Below are 19,380 nucleotides of genomic sequence, written 5' to 3'. Positions count from 1 at the left end.
CGGGTGCCATCTTGAGCCCTTCCTGGTGCGCAGCCCAGGCAAGTTGTGCGCACCAAGGTGCCCACCCTGGCGGAGGTGCGCGCCCGGGGCAAACCGGGCTCCGACTTCGTGCACTGCATGGTGCCCACCAAGGCGCGCAACCCAGCCAAGGTGCCCACCGCAGCGAAGGTGCACGCGAGGTGCACACCCGGGGCAAACCGGGCTCCGACTTCGTGCACGCCGCACCTTGGAGCACACTTCAGAGCGCTCCTTGGTGCGCACCAGGGCGCGCAACCCAGCCGAGGTGCCCACCCCGGCGAAGGTGCACGCGAGGTGCGCACCCGGGGCAAACCGGGCTCCGACTTCGTGCACGCCATGGTGCCCACCGCGGCGAAGGTGCGCACCCGGGGCAAACCGGGCTCCGACTTCGTGCACGCCGCACCTTGGAGCACACTTCGGAGCGCTCCTTGGTGCGCACCATGGTGCCCACCAGGCCGCGCAACCCAGCCAAGGTGTGCGCACCAAGGTGCACGCGAGGTGCGCACCCGGGGCAAACCGGGGTCCGACTTCGTGCACGCCGCACCTTGGAGCACACATCGGGGCGCTCCCGGGTTCGCACCGGCGTTGCGCACCGTGGTGGGCACCTCGGAGCACACCAAGGTGGGCAGCGAGGTGCGCACCTTTGATGCGATGCCTTCACTAATTTCCATAAAAGGCAAAAAAAAAACGAGATTTTAAAATTTCCGTTTTGAAAGATAGTGAGAAAAAGGGAATGCTGGTGCCATCTTGAGCCCGCCCTGGTGCGCAGCCCAGCCAAGGTGTGCGCACCAAGGTGCCCACCCTGGCGAAGGTGCGCGCCCGGGCAATTAACCCAACTTCCAACTTCGCGCGCGCCAGGGTGGGAGCGCACCCAACAACCGGGCCTGGGAAGAGCCAATGCGAGAAACCCCACCAAACGCTCTGACAAAAAAAGAGGGGGCGCTCCAGTAACCCCGCTTCGGAGCGCACCCTGGGCAAACCCAGCCAAGGTGCCCACCCCGGCCAAGGTGCAGGCGAGGTGCGCACCCGGGGCAAACCGGGCTCCGACAACGTGCACGCCGCACCTTGGAGCACACTTCGTAGCGCTCCCGGGTGCGCACCTCAGAGCACACCAAGGTGGGCAGCGAGGTGCGCACCTTTGATGCGCTGCCTTCACTAATTTCCAGAAAAGGCAAAAAAAAAAGGAGATTTTAAAATTTCCGTTTTGAAAGATAGTGAAAAAAACGGAACGCGCGTGCCATCTTGAGCCCGCCCTGGTGCGCAGCCCAGGTAAGGTGCCCACCCTGGCAAAGGTGCGCACCCGGGCAATTAACCCTACTTCCGACTTCGTGCGCGCCAGGGTGGCAACCGGGCCTCGGAAGAGCCAATGCGAGAAACCCCACCAAACGCTCCGACAAAAAAAGAGGCGGCGCTCCAATAACCCCGCTTCGGAGCGCAGCCGGGGCAAACCCAGCCAAGGTGCCCACCCCGACGAAGGTGCACGCGAGGTGCGCACCCGGGGCAAACCGGGCTCCGACAACGTGCACGCAGCACCTTGGAGCACACTTCGAAGCACTCCCGGGTGCCCACCGGCGTTGCGCACCGTGGTGGGCAGCGAGGTGCGCACCTTTGATGCGCTGCCTTCACTAATTTCCAGAAAAAGGCAAAAAAAAATGAGATTTTAAAATTTCCGTTTTGAAAGATAGTGAAAAAAAAGGAACGCGGGTGCCATCTTGAGCCCGCCCTGGTGCGCAGCCCAGGCAAGGCATGCGCACCAAGGTGCCCACCCGAGGTGCACACCCGGGGCAAACCGGGCTCCGACTTCGTGCAGGCCGCACCTTGGAGCACACTTCGGAGCGCTCCTTGGTGCGCACCATGGTGCCCACCAGGGCGCGCAACCCAGCCAAGGTCTGCACACAAAGGTGCCCACCCCGGCGAAGGTGCACGCGAGGTGCGCACCCGGGGCAAACCGGGCTCCGACTTCGTGCACGCCATGGTGCCCACCGCGGCGAAGGTGCACGCGAGGTGCGCACCCGGGGCAAACCGGGCTCCGACTTCGTGCACGCCGCACCTTGGAGCACACTTCGGAGCGCTCCTTGGTGCGCACCATGGTGCCCACCAGGGCGCGCAACCCAGCCAAGGTGTGCGCACCAAGGTGCACGCGAGGTGCGCACCCGGGGCAAACCGGGGTCCGACTTCGTGCACGCCGCACCTTGGAGCACACATCGGAGCGCTCCCAGGTTCGCACCAGCGTTGCGCACCTTTGATGCGCTGCCTTCACTAATTTCCAGAAAAGGCAAAAAAAAACGATATTTTAAAATTTCCGTTCTGAAAGATAGTGAAAAAAACGGAACGCGGGTGCCATCTTGAGCCCTTCCTGGTGCGCAGCCCAGGCAAGTTGTGCGCACCAAGGTGCCCACCCTGGCGGAGGTGCGCGCCCGGGGCAAACCGGGCTCCGACTTCGTGCACTGCATGGTGCCCACCAAGGCGCGCAACCCAGCCAAGGTGCCCACCGCAGCGAAGGTGCACGCGAGGTGCACACCCGGGGCAAACCGGGCTCCGACTTCGTGCACGCCGCACCTTGGAGCACACTTCAGAGCGCTCCTTGGTGCGCACCAGGGCGCGCAACCCAGCCGAGGTGCCCACCCCGGCGAAGGTGCACGCGAGGTGCGCACCCGGGGCAAACCGGGCTCCGACTTCGTGCACGCCATGGTGCCCACCGCGGCGAAGGTGCGCACCCGGGGCAAACCGGGCTCCGACTTCGTGCACGCCGCACCTTGGAGCACACTTCGGAGCGCTCCTTGGTGCGCACCATGGTGCCCACCAGGCCGCGCAACCCAGCCAAGGTGTGCGCACCAAGGTGCACGCGAGGTGCGCACCCGGGGCAAACCGGGGTCCGACTTCGTGCACGCCGCACCTTGGAGCACACATCGGGGCGCTCCCGGGTTCGCACCGGCGTTGCGCACCGTGGTGGGCACCTCGGAGCACACCAAGGTGGGCAGCGAGGTGCGCACCTTTGATGCGATGCCTTCACTAATTTCCATAAAAGGCAAAAAAAAAACGAGATTTTAAAATTTCCGTTTTGAAAGATAGTGAGAAAAAGGGAATGCTGGTGCCATCTTGAGCCCGCCCTGGTGCGCAGCCCAGCCAAGGTTTGCGCACCAAGGTGCCCACCCTGGCGAAGGTGCGCGCCCGGGCAATTAACCCAACTTCCAACTTCGCGCGCGCCAGGGTGGGAGCGCACCCAACAACCGGGCCTGGGAAGAGCCAATGCGAGAAACCCCACCAAACTCTCTGACAAAAAAAGAGGGGGCGCTCCAGTAACCCCGCTTCGGAGCGCACCCTGGGCAAACCCAGCCAAGGTGCCCACCCCGGCCAAGGTGCAGGCGAGGTGCGCACCCGGGGCAAACCGGGCTCCGACAACGTGCACGCCGCACCTTGGAGCACACTTCGTAGCGCTCCCGGGTGCGCACCTCAGAGCACACCAAGGTGGGCAGCGAGGTGCGCACCTTTGATGCGCTGCCTTCACTAATTTCCAGAAAAGGCAAAAAAAAAAGGAGATTTTAAAATTTCCGTTTTGAAAGATAGTGAAAAAAACGGAACGCGCGTGCCATCTTGAGCCCGCCCTGGTGCGCAGCCCAGGTAAGGTGCCACCCTGGCAAAGGTGCGCACCCGGGCAATTAACCCTACTTCCGACTTCGTGCGCGCCAGGGTGGCAACCGGGCCTCGGAAGAGCCAATGCGAGAAACCCCACCAAACGCTCCGACAAAAAAAGAGGCGGCGCTCCAATAACCCCGCTTCGGAGCGCAGCCGGGGCAAACCAAGCCAAGGTGCCCACCCCGACGAAGGTGCACGCGAGGTGCGCACCCGGGGCAAACCGGGCTCCGACAACGTGCACGCAGCACCTTGGAGCACACTTCGAAGCACTCCCGGGTGCCCACCGGCGTTGCGCACCGTGGTGGGCAGCGAGGTGCGCACCTTTGATGCGCTGCCTTCACTAATTTCCAGAAAAAGGCAAAAAAAAATGAGATTTTAAAATTTCCGTTTTGAAAGATAGTGAAAAAAAAGGAACGCGGGTGCCATCTTGAGCCCGCCCTGGTGCGCAGCCCAGGCAAGGCATGCGCACCAAGGTGCCCACCCGAGGTGCACACCCGGGGCAAACCGGGCTCCGACTTCGTGCAGGCCGCACCTTGGAGCACACTTCGGAGCGCTCCTTGGTGCGCACCATGGTGCCCACCAGGGCGCACCCGAGGCAAACCGGGCTCCGACTTCGTGCACGCCGCACCTTGGAGCACACATCGGAGCGCTCCCAGGTTCGCACCAGCGTTGCGCACCTTTGATGCGCTGCCTTCACTAATTTCCAGAAAAGGCAAAAAAAAACGATATTTTAAAATTTCCGTTCTGAAAGATAGTGAAAAAAACGGAACGCGGGTGCCATCTTGAGCCCTTCCTGATGCGCAGCCCAGGCAAGTTGTGCGCACCAAGGTGCCCACCCTGGCGGAGGTGCGCGCCCGGGGCAAACCGGGCTCCGACTTCGTGCACTGCATGGTGCCCACCAAGGCGCGCAACCCAGCCAAGGTGCCCACCGCAGCGAAGGTGCACGCGAGGTGCGCACCCGAGGTGCACACCCGGGGCAAACCGGGCTCCGACTTCGTGCACGCCGCACCTTGGAGCACACTTCAGAGCGCTCCTTGGTACGCACCAGGGCGCGCAACCCAGCCAAGGTGCTCACCCCGGCGAAGGTGCACGCGAGGTGCGCACCCGGGGCAAACCGGGCTCGGACTTCGTGCACGCCGCACCTTGGAGCACACATCGGAGCGCTCCCGGGTTCGCACCAGCATTGCGCACCTTTGATGCGCTGCCTTCACTAATTTCCAGAAAAGGCAAAAAAAAGAAAAAAATGAGATTTTAAAATTTCCGTTTTGAAAGATAGTGAAAAAAACGGAACGCGGGTGCCATCTTGAGCCCGCCCTGGTGTGCAGCCCAGGCAAGTTGTGCGCACCAAGGCACCCACCCTGGCCAAGGTGGGTCACGGGGTGGGTCCTAGGGTGGGTAACGGGGTGGGTACTAAGGTGCGTGCCAAGGTGGGTCATAGGGTGGGTGCCAAGGTGGGCACCAGGGTGGGTGTGCACCAACCCTAGCCAGGGTAGGTCACGGGGTGGTTGTCGGGGTGGGCGTCAAGGAGCCAAGGTGGGTGGCAAGTAGCCAAGTTGCGTGCCAAGGTGGGTGTCGGGGTGGGTGCCAAGGATCCAAGGTGGGTGCCAAGGAACCAAGGTGGGTGTCTGGGTGGGTGCCGAGGTGGGAGCCAGGGTGGGTCCCAAGGTGAGTGCAAAGGTGGGTGCCAGGGTCAAGGTGAGTGCCAATGTGGGTTCCAAGGTGCCAGGGTCAGGGTGAGTGCCAATGTGGGTTCAAAGGTGCTAAGTTGGGTGCGAGGTTGGGTGCGAGGGTGGGTGGGTGCCAAGGTGTGCTAGGTGGAAGCCCGGGTGGGTCGGCATCCCATGGGTGTCGAGTTGGGTGCCTGATGGGTGCTTCTTGTCAAGTTTTAGTCGTCGGGACTCATTTCGAGCCTTAGAGGTCGTTTCTTGTCCGGTTGCCCTGTCTTCGACCTGGGAACCCAATTTTGGTCCTCGGGTCCCATTTTTTTTTGTCTCGCATCCCACTTTTGGCCTGTGGCCTTTTCGGGGTCGATTCTCGTTTTGGGCATCAGAGCATGTTTCTTCTCCTAAAACCCAATATTTGTTTATTAAGTCTCGGAACACATTTTTGTTCTCGTGGACCCATCATGGGTCTTGGAACGCATTTGTGGTCCTTGGGTCCCATTTTGCATCCCGAAACTTGTGTTTTGGTGCTTGATCCCTATTTTGGGTGCCCACCTTGCACCAAGTGCGCACCCGGGGCAAACCGAGCGCCTTGGTGCACCGGGGCAAGATCGAGCGTGCACCCGAGGCGCCCCGAACATGCACCAAGGTGCACTCGGCCCACATGTGAGCGCAGGTCGTTGCGCCCGAGGTGGTGTGTGGGCACCGCGTTGCAGACGGGACACTGCACGCACACGACGCCCCCTCCAGGTGCACGCACGTAGGCCGGGCCGGGTGCACACCCGACGCCCTAGCAAGGTGCGCGCACCCGGGCAGGGCTCACACTTGGCGAACGGGGCGCACTTCGCGAGGGAGGGTGTGCACCTCGACGGGGGTGGGTGGCCGGGGTGGATTCGCACGTGGGTCGCGGTTTGCTAAGTACACACTGCGACAAGCTCATAACGGGTGCGATCATACCAGCGTTAGTGCACCGGATCCCATCAGAACTCCGCAGTTAAGCGCGCTTGGGCCGGAGTAGTACTGGGATGGGTGACCTCCCGGGAAGTCCCGGTGTTGCACCCTTTTTTAGTTTTTCGCCGGGCGTCGCAATGCTATTTGAATAAACCTTTTGCCCGTTTGCGTTCTCGTCGGGGCCGGGCCGGGCCGGGGTGCGCTGCCCGCACTACCGCGCGCGCGGGGGCGACACCGAGCGCGCACCCGAGGCGCCCCGAGCACACAGGCCACGGTGCAACCCGGGCGTTGTGCGCGCACCCCGGTGCGCCCGAGGTGCTGCGCGCGCACCCAGGTGAAATCGGTGTGCACCTCGGCCAGTGCGCGCTCGGTCGAGTCGCGCACGTTGGCCAAGGTGCACGGTGATGTTTCTTACTCTAAGGTTCCGCACCAGACGCCCGGGACAGGTGAGCGAAGCTGGGCGGGGCCGGGTGCGCGGCCGGGGCAGGTGCACGCAGCTGGAGAGAGCTTTGGAGCACACTTCGGAGCGCACCAATGATGCGCTCCATTCAAAAGTTTCCTGAAAAGGCAAAAAAAGTTGAGATTATAGAATTTCCCACTTGAGAGATTGTAAAAAAAAAAAATTTAAAATGAAGGAAACGCGGGTGCCAAGGTGTGCGCAGCCCAGCCAAGGTGTGCGCACCAAGGCGCCCACCCTGGCGAAGGTGCACGCAAGGTGCGCACCCGAGGCAAACCGGACAATTAACCCAACTTTCGACTTCGCGCGCACCTTGGAGCGCACTTCGGAGCGCTCCTTGGTGCGCACCAATCTTGGGCACCTCGGAGTGCACCATGGCGCCCACCAAGGTGCGCACCCGGGGCAAACCGAGCTCCGACTTCGTGCGCACCTTGGAGCGCACGAAAGGTGCGCACCATGGCGCCCACCAAGGTGCGCAGCCCAGCCAAGGCGTGCGCATCAAGGTGCGCACCCTGGCGAAGGTGCGCACCCGGGGCAAACCGAGCTCCGACTTCGTGCGCACCTTGGAGCGCACAAAAGGTGCGCAACCCAGCCAAGGTGTGCGCACCCCGGTCAAACCGAGCTCCGAATCGTGCGCACCAGAGGTGCACGCCATCGTGCGCACCTTGGAGCACACTTCGGAGCCCTCCTTGGTGCGCGCCGATGTTGCGCACCTCGGAGCGCACCCGGGGAAAACAATGCAATTAACCCGACTTTCGACTTCGTGGGCACCTCGGAGCGCTCTCGGGTTCGCACCTCGGAGCACACCGAGGTGCGCACCTTTGATGCGCTGCCTTCACCAATTTCCAGAAAAGGCAAGAAAACATTGAGAAGGTGTGCGCACCGAGGTGCCCACCCTGGCGAAGGTGCACGCGAGGTGCGCACCCGGGGCAAACCGGGCTCCGACTTCGTGCACGCCGCACCTTGGAGCACACTTCGGAGCGCTCCTTGGTGCGCACCAGGGCGCGCAACCCAGCCGAGGTGCCCACCCCGGCGAAGGTGCACGCGAGGTGCGCACCCGGGGCAAACCGGGCTCCGACTTCGTGCACGCCATGGTGCCCACCGCGGCGAAGGTGCACGCGAGGTGCGCACCCGGGGCAAACCGGGCTCCGACTTCGTGCACGCCGCACCTTGGAGCACACTTCGGAGCGCTCCTTGGTGCGCACCATGGTGCCCACCAGGGCGCGCAACCCCGCCGAAGGTGCACGCGAGGTGCGCACCCGGGGCAAACCGGGCTCCGACTTCGTGCACGCCGCACCTTGGAGCACACTTCGGAGCGCTCCTTGGTGCGCACCATGGTGCCCACCAGGGCGCGCAACCCCGCCGAAGGTGCACGCGAGGTGCGCACCCGGGGCAAACCGGGCTCCGACTTCGTGCACGCCATGGTGCGCACCGCGGCGAAGGTGCGCACCCGGGGCAAACCGGGCTCCGACTTCGTGCACGCCGCACCTTGGAGCACACTTCGGAGCGCTCCTTGGTGCGCACCAGGGCGCGCAACCCAGCCGAGGTGCCCACCCCGGCGAAGGTGCACGCGAGGTGCGTACCCGGGGCAAACCGGGCTCCGACTTCGTGCACGCCGCACCTTGGAGCACACTTCGGAGCGCTCCTTGGTGCGCACCATGGTGCCCACCAGGCCGCGCAACCCAGCCAAGGTGTGCGCACCAAGGTGCACGCGAGGTGCGCACCCGGGGCAAACCGGGGTCCGACTTCGTGCACGCCGCACCTTGGAGCACACATCGGGGCGCTCCCGGGTTCGCACCGGCGTTGCGCACCGTGGTGGGCACCTCGGAGCACACCAAGGTGGGCAGCGAGGTGCGCACCTTTGATGCGATGCCTTCACTAATTTCCATAAAAGGCAAAAAAAAAACGAGATTTTAAAATTTCCGTTTTGAAAGATAGTGAGAAAAAGGGAATGCTGGTGCCATCTTGAGCCCGCCCTGGTGCGCAGCCCAGCCAAGGTGTGCGCACCAAGGTGCCCACCCTGGCGAAGGTGCGCGCCCGGGCAATTAACCCAACTTCCAACTTCGCGCGCGCCAGGGTGGGAGCGCACCCAACAACCGGGCCTGGGAAGAGCCAATGCGAGAAACCCCACCAAACGCTCTGACAAAAAAAGAGGGGGCGCTCCAGTAACCCCGCTTCGGAGCGCACCCTGGGCAAACCCAGCCAAGGTGCCCACCCCGGCCAAGGTGCAGGCGAGGTGCGCACCCGGGGCAAACCGGGCTCCGACAACGTGCACGCCGCACCTTGGAGCACACTTCGTAGCGCTCCCGGGTGCGCACCTCAGAGCACACCAAGGTGGGCAGCGAGGTGCGCACCTTTGATGCGCTGCCTTCACTAATTTCCAGAAAAGGCAAAAAAAAAAGGAGATTTTAAAATTTCCGTTTTGAAAGATAGTGAAAAAAACGGAACGCGCGTGCCATCTTGAGCCCGCCCTGGTGCGCAGCCCAGGTAAGGTGCCCACCCTGGCAAAGGTGCGCACCCGGGCAATTAACCCTACTTCCGACTTCGTGCGCGCCAGGGTGGCAACCGGGCCTCGGAAGAGCCAATGCGAGAAACCCCACCAAACGCTCCGACAAAAAAAGAGGCGGCGCTCCAATAACCCCGCTTCGGAGCGCAGCCGGGGCAAACCCAGCCAAGGTGCCCACCCCGACGAAGGTGCACGCGAGGTGCGCACCCGGGGCAAACCGGGCTCCGACAACGTGCACGCAGCACCTTGGAGCACACTTCGAAGCACTCCCGGGTGCCCACCGGCGTTGCGCACCGTGGTGGGCAGCGAGGTGCGCACCTTTGATGCGCTGCCTTCACTAATTTCCAGAAAAAGGCAAAAAAAAATGAGATTTTAAAATTTCCGTTTTGAAAGATAGTGAAAAAAAAGGAACGCGGGTGCCATCTTGAGCCCGCCCTGGTGCGCAGCCCAGGCAAGGCATGCGCACCAAGGTGCCCACCCGAGGTGCACACCCGGGGCAAACCGGGCTCCGACTTCGTGCAGGCCGCACCTTGGAGCACACTTCGGAGCGCTCCTTGGTGCGCACCATGGTGCCCACCAGGGCGCGCAACCCAGCCAAGGTCTGCACACCAAGGTGCCCACCCCGGCGAAGGTGCACGCGAGGTGCGCACCCGGGGCAAACCGGGCTCCGACTTCGTGCACGCCATGGTGCCCACCGCGGCGAAGGTGCACGCGAGGTGCGCACCCGGGGCAAACCGGGCTCCGACTTCGTGCACGCCGCACCTTGGAGCACACTTCGGAGCGCTCCTTGGTGCGCACCATGGTGCCCACCAGGGCGCGCAACCCAGCCAAGGTGTGCGCACCAAGGTGCACGCGAGGTGCGCACCCGGGGCAAACCGGGGTCCGACTTCGTGCACGCCGCACCTTGGAGCACACATCGGAGCGCTCCCAGGTTCGCACCAGCGTTGCGCACCTTTGATGCGCTGCCTTCACTAATTTCCAGAAAAGGCAAAAAAAAACGATATTTTAAAATTTCCGTTCTGAAAGATAGTGAAAAAAACGGAACGCGGGTGCCATCTTGAGCCCTTCCTGGTGCGCAGCCCAGGCAAGTTGTGCGCACCAAGGTGCCCACCCTGGCGGAGGTGCGCGCCCGGGGCAAACCGGGCTCCGACTTCGTGCACTGCATGGTGCCCACCAAGGCGCGCAACCCAGCCAAGGTGCCCACCGCAGCGAAGGTGCACGCGAGGTGCACACCCGGGGCAAACCGGGCTCCGACTTCGTGCACGCCGCACCTTGGAGCACACTTCAGAGCGCTCCTTGGTGCGCACCAGGGCGCGCAACCCAGCCGAGGTGCCCACCCCGGCGAAGGTGCACGCGAGGTGCGCACCCGGGGCAAACCGGGCTCCGACTTCGTGCACGCCATGGTGCCCACCGCGGCGAAGGTGCGCACCCGGGGCAAACCGGGCTCCGACTTCGTGCACGCCGCACCTTGGAGCACACTTCGGAGCGCTCCTTGGTGCGCACCATGGTGCCCACCAGGCCGCGCAACCCAGCCAAGGTGTGCGCACCAAGGTGCACGCGAGGTGCGCACCCGGGGCAAACCGGGGTCCGACTTCGTGCACGCCGCACCTTGGAGCACACATCGGGGCGCTCCCGGGTTCGCACCGGCGTTGCGCACCGTGGTGGGCACCTCGGAGCACACCAAGGTGGGCAGCGAGGTGCGCACCTTTGATGCGATGCCTTCACTAATTTCCATAAAAGGCAAAAAAAAAACGAGATTTTAAAATTTCCGTTTTGAAAGATAGTGAGAAAAAGGGAATGCTGGTGCCATCTTGAGCCCGCCCTGGTGCGCAGCCCAGCCAAGGTTTGCGCACCAAGGTGCCCACCCTGGCGAAGGTGCGCGCCCGGGCAATTAACCCAACTTCCAACTTCGCGCGCGCCAGGGTGGGAGCGCACCCAACAACCGGGCCTGGGAAGAGCCAATGCGAGAAACCCCACCAAACTCTCTGACAAAAAAAGAGGGGGCGCTCCAGTAACCCCGCTTCGGAGCGCACCCTGGGCAAACCCAGCCAAGGTGCCCACCCCGGCCAAGGTGCAGGCGAGGTGCGCACCCGGGGCAAACCGGGCTCCGACAACGTGCACGCCGCACCTTGGAGCACACTTCGTAGCGCTCCCGGGTGCGCACCTCAGAGCACACCAAGGTGGGCAGCGAGGTGCGCACCTTTGATGCGCTGCCTTCACTAATTTCCAGAAAAGGCAAAAAAAAAAGGAGATTTTAAAATTTCCGTTTTGAAAGATAGTGAAAAAAACGGAACGCGCGTGCCATCTTGAGCCCGCCCTGGTGCGCAGCCCAGGTAAGGTGCCACCCTGGCAAAGGTGCGCACCCGGGCAATTAACCCTACTTCCGACTTCGTGCGCGCCAGGGTGGCAACCGGGCCTCGGAAGAGCCAATGCGAGAAACCCCACCAAACGCTCCGACAAAAAAAGAGGCGGCGCTCCAATAACCCCGCTTCGGAGCGCAGCCGGGGCAAACCAAGCCAAGGTGCCCACCCCGACGAAGGTGCACGCGAGGTGCGCACCCGGGGCAAACCGGGCTCCGACAACGTGCACGCAGCACCTTGGAGCACACTTCGAAGCACTCCCGGGTGCCCACCGGCGTTGCGCACCGTGGTGGGCAGCGAGGTGCGCACCTTTGATGCGCTGCCTTCACTAATTTCCAGAAAAAGGCAAAAAAAAATGAGATTTTAAAATTTCCGTTTTGAAAGATAGTGAAAAAAAAGGAACGCGGGTGCCATCTTGAGCCCGCCCTGGTGCGCAGCCCAGGCAAGGCATGCGCACCAAGGTGCCCACCCGAGGTGCACACCCGGGGCAAACCGGGCTCCGACTTCGTGCAGGCCGCACCTTGGAGCACACTTCGGAGCGCTCCTTGGTGCGCACCATGGTGCCCACCAGGGCGCACCCGAGGCAAACCGGGCTCCGACTTCGTGCACGCCGCACCTTGGAGCACACATCGGAGCGCTCCCAGGTTCGCACCAGCGTTGCGCACCTTTGATGCGCTGCCTTCACTAATTTCCAGAAAAGGCAAAAAAAAACGATATTTTAAAATTTCCGTTCTGAAAGATAGTGAAAAAAACGGAACGCGGGTGCCATCTTGAGCCCTTCCTGATGCGCAGCCCAGGCAAGTTGTGCGCACCAAGGTGCCCACCCTGGCGGAGGTGCGCGCCCGGGGCAAACCGGGCTCCGACTTCGTGCACTGCATGGTGCCCACCAAGGCGCGCAACCCAGCCAAGGTGCCCACCGCAGCGAAGGTGCACGCGAGGTGCGCACCCGAGGTGCACACCCGGGGCAAACCGGGCTCCGACTTCGTGCACGCCGCACCTTGGAGCACACTTCAGAGCGCTCCTTGGTACGCACCAGGGCGCGCAACCCAGCCAAGGTGCTCACCCCGGCGAAGGTGCACGCGAGGTGCGCACCCGGGGCAAACCGGGCTCGGACTTCGTGCACGCCGCACCTTGGAGCACACATCGGAGCGCTCCCGGGTTCGCACCAGCATTGCGCACCTTTGATGCGCTGCCTTCACTAATTTCCAGAAAAGGCAAAAAAAAGAAAAAAATGAGATTTTAAAATTTCCGTTTTGAAAGATAGTGAAAAAAACGGAACGCGGGTGCCATCTTGAGCCCGCCCTGGTGTGCAGCCCAGGCAAGTTGTGCGCACCAAGGCACCCACCCTGGCCAAGGTGGGTCACGGGGTGGGTCCTAGGGTGGGTAACGGGGTGGGTACTAAGGTGCGTGCCAAGGTGGGTCATAGGGTGGGTGCCAAGGTGGGCACCAGGGTGGGTGTGCACCAACCCTAGCCAGGGTAGGTCACGGGGTGGTTGTCGGGGTGGGCGTCAAGGAGCCAAGGTGGGTGGCAAGTAGCCAAGTTGCGTGCCAAGGTGGGTGTCGGGGTGGGTGCCAAGGATCCAAGGTGGGTGCCAAGGAACCAAGGTGGGTGTCTGGGTGGGTGCCGAGGTGGGAGCCAGGGTGGGTCCCAAGGTGAGTGCAAAGGTGGGTGCCAGGGTCAAGGTGAGTGCCAATGTGGGTTCCAAGGTGCCAGGGTCAGGGTGAGTGCCAATGTGGGTTCAAAGGTGCTAAGTTGGGTGCGAGGTTGGGTGCGAGGGTGGGTGGGTGCCAAGGTGTGCTAGGTGGAAGCCCGGGTGGGTCGGCATCCCATGGGTGTCGAGTTGGGTGCCTGATGGGTGCTTCTTGTCAAGTTTTAGTCGTCGGGACTCATTTCGAGCCTTAGAGGTCGTTTCTTGTCCGGTTGCCCTGTCTTCGACCTGGGAACCCAATTTTGGTCCTCGGGTCCCATTTTTTTTTGTCTCGCATCCCACTTTTGGCCTGTGGCCTTTTCGGGGTCGATTCTCGTTTTGGGCATCAGAGCATGTTTCTTCTCCTAAAACCCAATATTTGTTTATTAAGTCTCGGAACACATTTTTGTTCTCGTGGACCCATCATGGGTCTTGGAACGCATTTGTGGTCCTTGGGTCCCATTTTGCATCCCGAAACTTGTGTTTTGGTGCTTGATCCCTATTTTGGGTGCCCACCTTGCACCAAGTGCGCACCCGGGGCAAACCGAGCGCCTTGGTGCACCGGGGCAAGATCGAGCGTGCACCCGAGGCGCCCCGAACATGCACCAAGGTGCACTCGGCCCACATGTGAGCGCAGGTCGTTGCGCCCGAGGTGGTGTGTGGGCACCGCGTTGCAGACGGGACACTGCACGCACACGACGCCCCCTCCAGGTGCACGCACGTAGGCCGGGCCGGGTGCACACCCGACGCCCTAGCAAGGTGCGCGCACCCGGGCAGGGCTCACACTTGGCGAACGGGGCGCACTTCGCGAGGGAGGGTGTGCACCTCGACGGGGGTGGGTGGCCGGGGTGGATTCGCACGTGGGTCGCGGTTTGCTAAGTACACACTGCGACAAGCTCATAACGGGTGCGATCATACCAGCGTTAGTGCACCGGATCCCATCAGAACTCCGCAGTTAAGCGCGCTTGGGCCGGAGTAGTACTGGGATGGGTGACCTCCCGGGAAGTCCCGGTGTTGCACCCTTTTTTAGTTTTTCGCCGGGCGTCGCAATGCTATTTGAATAAACCTTTTGCCCGTTTGCGTTCTCGTCGGGGCCGGGCCGGGCCGGGGTGCGCTGCCCGCACTACCGCGCGCGCGGGGGGCGACACCGAGCGCGCACCCGAGGCGCCCCGAGCACACAGGCCACGGTGCAACCCGGGCGTTGTGCGCGCACCCCGGTGCGCCCGAGGTGCTGCGCGCGCACCCAGGTGAAATCGGTGTGCACCTCGGCCAGTGCGCGCTCGGTCGAGTCGCGCACGTTGGCCAAGGTGCACGGTGATGTTTCTTACTCTAAGGTTCCGCACCAGACGCCCGGGACAGGTGAGCGAAGCTGGGCGGGGCCGGGTGCGCGGCCGGGGCAGGTGCACGCAGCTGGAGAGAGCTTTGGAGCACACTTCGGAGCGCACCAATGATGCGCTCCATTCAAAAGTTTCCTGAAAAGGCAAAAAAAGTTGAGATTATAGAATTTCCCACTTGAGAGATTGTAAAAAAAAAAAATTTAAAATGAAGGAAACGCGGGTGCCAAGGTGTGTGCGCAGCCCAGCCAAGGTGTGCGCACCAAGGCGCCCACCCTGGCGAAGGTGCACGCAAGGTGCGCACCCGAGGCAAACCGGACAATTAACCCAACTTTCGACTTCGCGCGCACCTTGGAGCGCACTTCGGAGCGCTCCTTGGTGCGCACCAATCTTGGGCACCTCGGAGTGCACCATGGCGCCCACCAAGGTGCGCACCCGGGGCAAACCGAGCTCCGACTTCGTGCGCACCTTGGAGCGCACGAAAGGTGCGCACCATGGCGCCCACCAAGGTGCGCAGCCCAGCCAAGGCGTGCGCATCAAGGTGCGCACCCTGGCGAAGGTGCGCACCCGGGGCAAACCGAGCTCCGACTTCGTGCGCACCTTGGAGCGCACAAAAGGTGCGCAACCCAGCCAAGGTGTGCGCACCCCGGTCAAACCGAGCTCCGAATCGTGCGCACCAGAGGTGCACGCCATCGTGCGCACCTTGGAGCACACTTCGGAGCCCTCCTTGGTGCGCGCCGATGTTGCGCACCTCGGAGCGCACCCGGGGAAAACAATGCAATTAACCCGACTTTCGACTTCGTGGGCACCTCGGAGCGCTCTCGGGTTCGCACCTCGGAGCACACCGAGGTGCGCACCTTTGATGCGCTGCCTTCACCAATTTCCAGAAAAGGCAAGAAAACATTGAGAAGGTGTGCGCACCGAGGTGCCCACCCTGGCGAAGGTGCACGCGAGGTGCGCACCCGGGGCAAACCGGGCTCCGACTTCGTGCACGCCGCACCTTGGAGCACACTTCGGAGCGCTCCTTGGTGCGCACCAGGGCGCGCAACCCAGCCGAGGTGCCCACCCCGGCGAAGGTGCACGCGAGGTGCGCACCCGGGGCAAACCGGGCTCCGACTTCGTGCACGCCATGGTGCCCACCGCGGCGAAGGTGCACGCGAGGTGCGCACCCGGGGCAAACCGGGCTCCGACTTCGTGCACGCCGCACCTTGGAGCACACTTCGGAGCGCTCCTTGGTGCGCACCATGGTGCCCACCAGGGCGCGCAACCCCGCCGAAGGTGCACGCGAGGTGCGCACCCGGGGCAAACCGGGCTCCGACTTCGTGCACGCCGCACCTTGGAGCACACTTCGGAGCGCTCCTTGGTGCGCACCATGGTGCCCACCAGGGCGCGCAACCCCGCCGAAGGTGCACGCGAGGTGCGCACCCGGGGCAAACCGGGCTCCGACTTCGTGCACGCCATGGTGCGCACCGCGGCGAAGGTGCGCACCCGGGGCAAACCGGGCTCCGACTTCGTGCACGCCGCACCTTGGAGCACACTTCGGAGCGCTCCTTGGTGCGCACCAGGGCGCGCAACCCAGCCGAGGTGCCCACCCCGGCGAAGGTGCACGCGAGGTGCGTACCCGGGGCAAACCGGGCTCCGACTTCGTGCACGCCGCACCTTGGAGCACACTTCGGAGCGCTCCTTGGTGCGCACCATGGTGCCCACCAGGCCGCGCAACCCAGCCAAGGTGTGCGCACCAAGGTGCACGCGAGGTGCGCACCCGGGGCAAACCGGGGTCCGACTTCGTGCACGCCGCACCTTGGAGCACACATCGGGGCGCTCCCGGGTTCGCACCGGCGTTGCGCACCGTGGTGGGCACCTCGGAGCACACCAAGGTGGGCAGCGAGGTGCGCACCTTTGATGCGATGCCTTCACTAATTTCCATAAAAGGCAAAAAAAAAACGAGATTTTAAAATTTCCGTTTTGAAAGATAGTGAGAAAAAGGGAATGCTGGTGCCATCTTGAGCCCGCCCTGGTGCGCAGCCCAGCCAAGGTGTGCGCACCAAGGTGCCCACCCTGGCGAAGGTGCGCGCCCGGGCAATTAACCCAACTTCCAACTTCGCGCGCGCCAGGGTGGGAGCGCACCCAACAACCGGGCCTGGGAAGAGCCAATGCGAGAAACCCCACCAAACGCTCTGACAAAAAAAGAGGGGGCGCTCCAGTAACCCCGCTTCGGAGCGCACCCTGGGCAAACCCAGCCAAGGTGCCCACCCCGGCCAAGGTGCAGGCGAGGTGCGCACCCGGGGCAAACCGGGCTCCGACAACGTGCACGCCGCACCTTGGAGCACACTTCGTAGCGCTCCCGGGTGCGCACCTCAGAGCACACCAAGGTGGGCAGCGAGGTGCGCACCTTTGATGCGCTGCCTTCACTAATTTCCAGAAAAGGCAAAAAAAAAAGGAGATTTTAAAATTTCCGTTTTGAAAGATAGTGAAAAAAACGGAACGCGCGTGCCATCTTGAGCCCGCCCTGGTGCGCAGCCCAGGTAAGGTGCCCACCCTGGCAAAGGTGCGCACCCGGGCAATTAACCCTACTTCCGACTTCGTGCGCGCCAGGGTGGCAACCGGGCCTCGGAAGAGCCAATGCGAGAAACCCCACCAAACGCTCCGACAAAAAAAGAGGCGGCGCTCCAATAACCCCGCTTCGGAGCGCAGCCGGGGCAAACCCAGCCAAGGTGCCCACCCCGACGAAGGTGCACGCGAGGTGCGCACCCGGGGCAAACCGGGCTCCGACAACGTGCACGCAGCACCTTGGAGCACACTTCGAAGCACTCCCGGGTGCCCACCGGCGTTGCGCACCGTGGTGGGCAGCGAGGTGCGCACCTTTGATGCGCTGCCTTCACTAATTTCCAGAAAAAGGCAAAAAAAAATGAGATTTTAAAATTTCCGTTTTGAAAGATAGTGAAAAAAAAGGAACGCGGGTGCCATCTTGAGCCCGCCCTGGTGCGCAGCCCAGGCAAGGCATGCGCACCAAGGTGCCCACCCGAGGTGCACACCCGGGGCAAACCGGGCTCCGACTTCGTGCAGGCCGCACCTTGGAGCACACTTCGGAGCGCTCCTTGGTGCGCACCATGGTGCCCACCAGGGCGCGCAACCCAGCCAAGGTCTGCACACTAAGGTGCCCACCCCGGCGAAGGTGCACGCGAGGTGCGCACCCGGGGCAAACCGGGCTCCGACTTCGTGCACGCCATGGTGCCCACCGCGGCGAAGGTGCACGCGAGGTGCGCACCCGGGGCAAACCGGGCTCCGACTTCGTGCACGCCGCACCTTGGAGCACACTTCGGAGCGCTCCTTGGTGCGCACCATGGTGCCCACCAGGGCGCGCAACCCAGCCAAGGTGTGCGCACCAAGGTGCACGCGAGGTGCGCACCCGGGGCAAACCGGGGTCCGACTTCGTGCACGCCGCACCTTGGAGCACACATCGGAGCGCTCCCAGGTTCGCACCAGCGTTGCGCACCTTTGATGCGCTGCCTTCACTAATTTCCAGAAAAGGCAAAAAAAAATGATATTTTAAAATTTCCGTTCTGAAAGATAGTGAAAAAAACGGAACGCGGGTGCCATCTTGAGCCCTTCCTGGTGCGCAGCCCAGGCAAGTTGTGCGCACCAAGGTGCCCACCCTGGCGGAGGTGCGCGCCCGGGGCAAACCGGGCTCCGACTTCGTGCACTGCATGGTGCCCACCAAGGCGCGCAACCCAGCCAAGGTGCCCACCGCAGCGAAGGTGCACGCGAGGTGCACACCCGGGGCAAACCGGGCTCCGACTTCGTGCACGCCGCACCTTGGAGCACACTTCAGAGCGCTCCTTGGTGCGCACCAGGGCGCGCAACCCAGCCGAGGTGCCCACCCCGGCGAAGGTGCACGCGAGGTGCGCACCCGGGGCAAACCGGGCTCCGACTTCGTGCACGCCATGGTGCCCACCGCGGCGAAGGTGCGCACCCGGGGCAAACCGGGCTCCGACTTCGTGCACGCCGCACCTTGGAGCACACTTCGGAGCGCTCCTTGGTGCGCACCATGGTGCCCACCAGGCCGCGCAACCCAGCCAAGGTGTGCGCACCAAGGTGCACGCGAGGTGCGCACCCGGGGCAAACCGGGGTCCGACTTCGTGCACGCCGCACCTTGGAGCACACATCGGGGCGCTCCCGGGTTCGCACCGGCGTTGCGCACCGTGGTGGGCACCTCGGAGCACACCAAGGTGGGCAGCGAGGTGCGCACCTTTGATGCGATGCCTTCACTAATTTCCATAAAAGGCAAAAAAAAAACGAGATTTTAAAATTTCCGTTTTGAAAGATAGTGAGAAAAAGGGAATGCTGGTGCCATCTTGAGCCCGCCCTGGTGCGCAGCCCAGCCAAGGTTTGCGCACCAAGGTGCCCACCCTGGCGAAGGTGCGCGCCCGGGCAATTAACCCAACTTCCAACTTCGCGCGCGCCAGGGTGGGAGCGCACCCAACAACCGGGCCTGGGAAGAGCCAATGCGAGAAACCCCACCAAACTCTCTGACAAAAAAAGAGGGGGCGCTCCAGTAACCCCGCTTCGGAGCGCACCCTGGGCAAACCCAGCCAAGGTGCCCACCCCGGCCAAGGTGCAGGCGAGGTGCGCACCCGGGGCAAACCGGGCTCCGACAACGTGCACGCCGCACCTTGGAGCACACTTCGTAGCGCTCCCGGGTGCGCACCTCAGAGCACACCAAGGTGGGCAGCGAGGTGCGCACCTTTGATGCGCTGCCTTCACTAATT

General features: G+C 63.1%; 2 non-coding genes across 2 annotated transcripts; both read left to right on the top strand.

Moving 5' to 3' along the window:
- The first annotated feature begins 6,258 nt into the window (after positions 1–6,258).
- On the top strand, positions 6,259–6,377 carry LOC131870970 (5S ribosomal RNA). The gene has a single exon (XR_009369270.1). It is a non-coding gene; the product is annotated as a 5S ribosomal RNA (ribosomal RNA).
- A 7,804-nt stretch (positions 6,378–14,181) lies between these two features.
- Positions 14,182–14,300, top strand: LOC131870969 (5S ribosomal RNA). The gene has a single exon (XR_009369269.1). It is a non-coding gene; the product is annotated as a 5S ribosomal RNA (ribosomal RNA).
- The last annotated feature ends 5,080 nt before the right edge of the window (positions 14,301–19,380 follow it).

Source organism: Cryptomeria japonica, unplaced genomic scaffold (assembly GCF_030272615.1).
Source record: "Cryptomeria japonica unplaced genomic scaffold, Sugi_1.0 HiC_scaffold_359, whole genome shotgun sequence".
Lineage (NCBI taxonomy): Eukaryota > Viridiplantae > Streptophyta > Pinopsida > Cupressales > Cupressaceae > Cryptomeria > Cryptomeria japonica.
The sequence above is the reverse complement of the archived record's forward strand: the minus strand, read 5'-3'. Positions and strand labels throughout refer to the sequence as shown.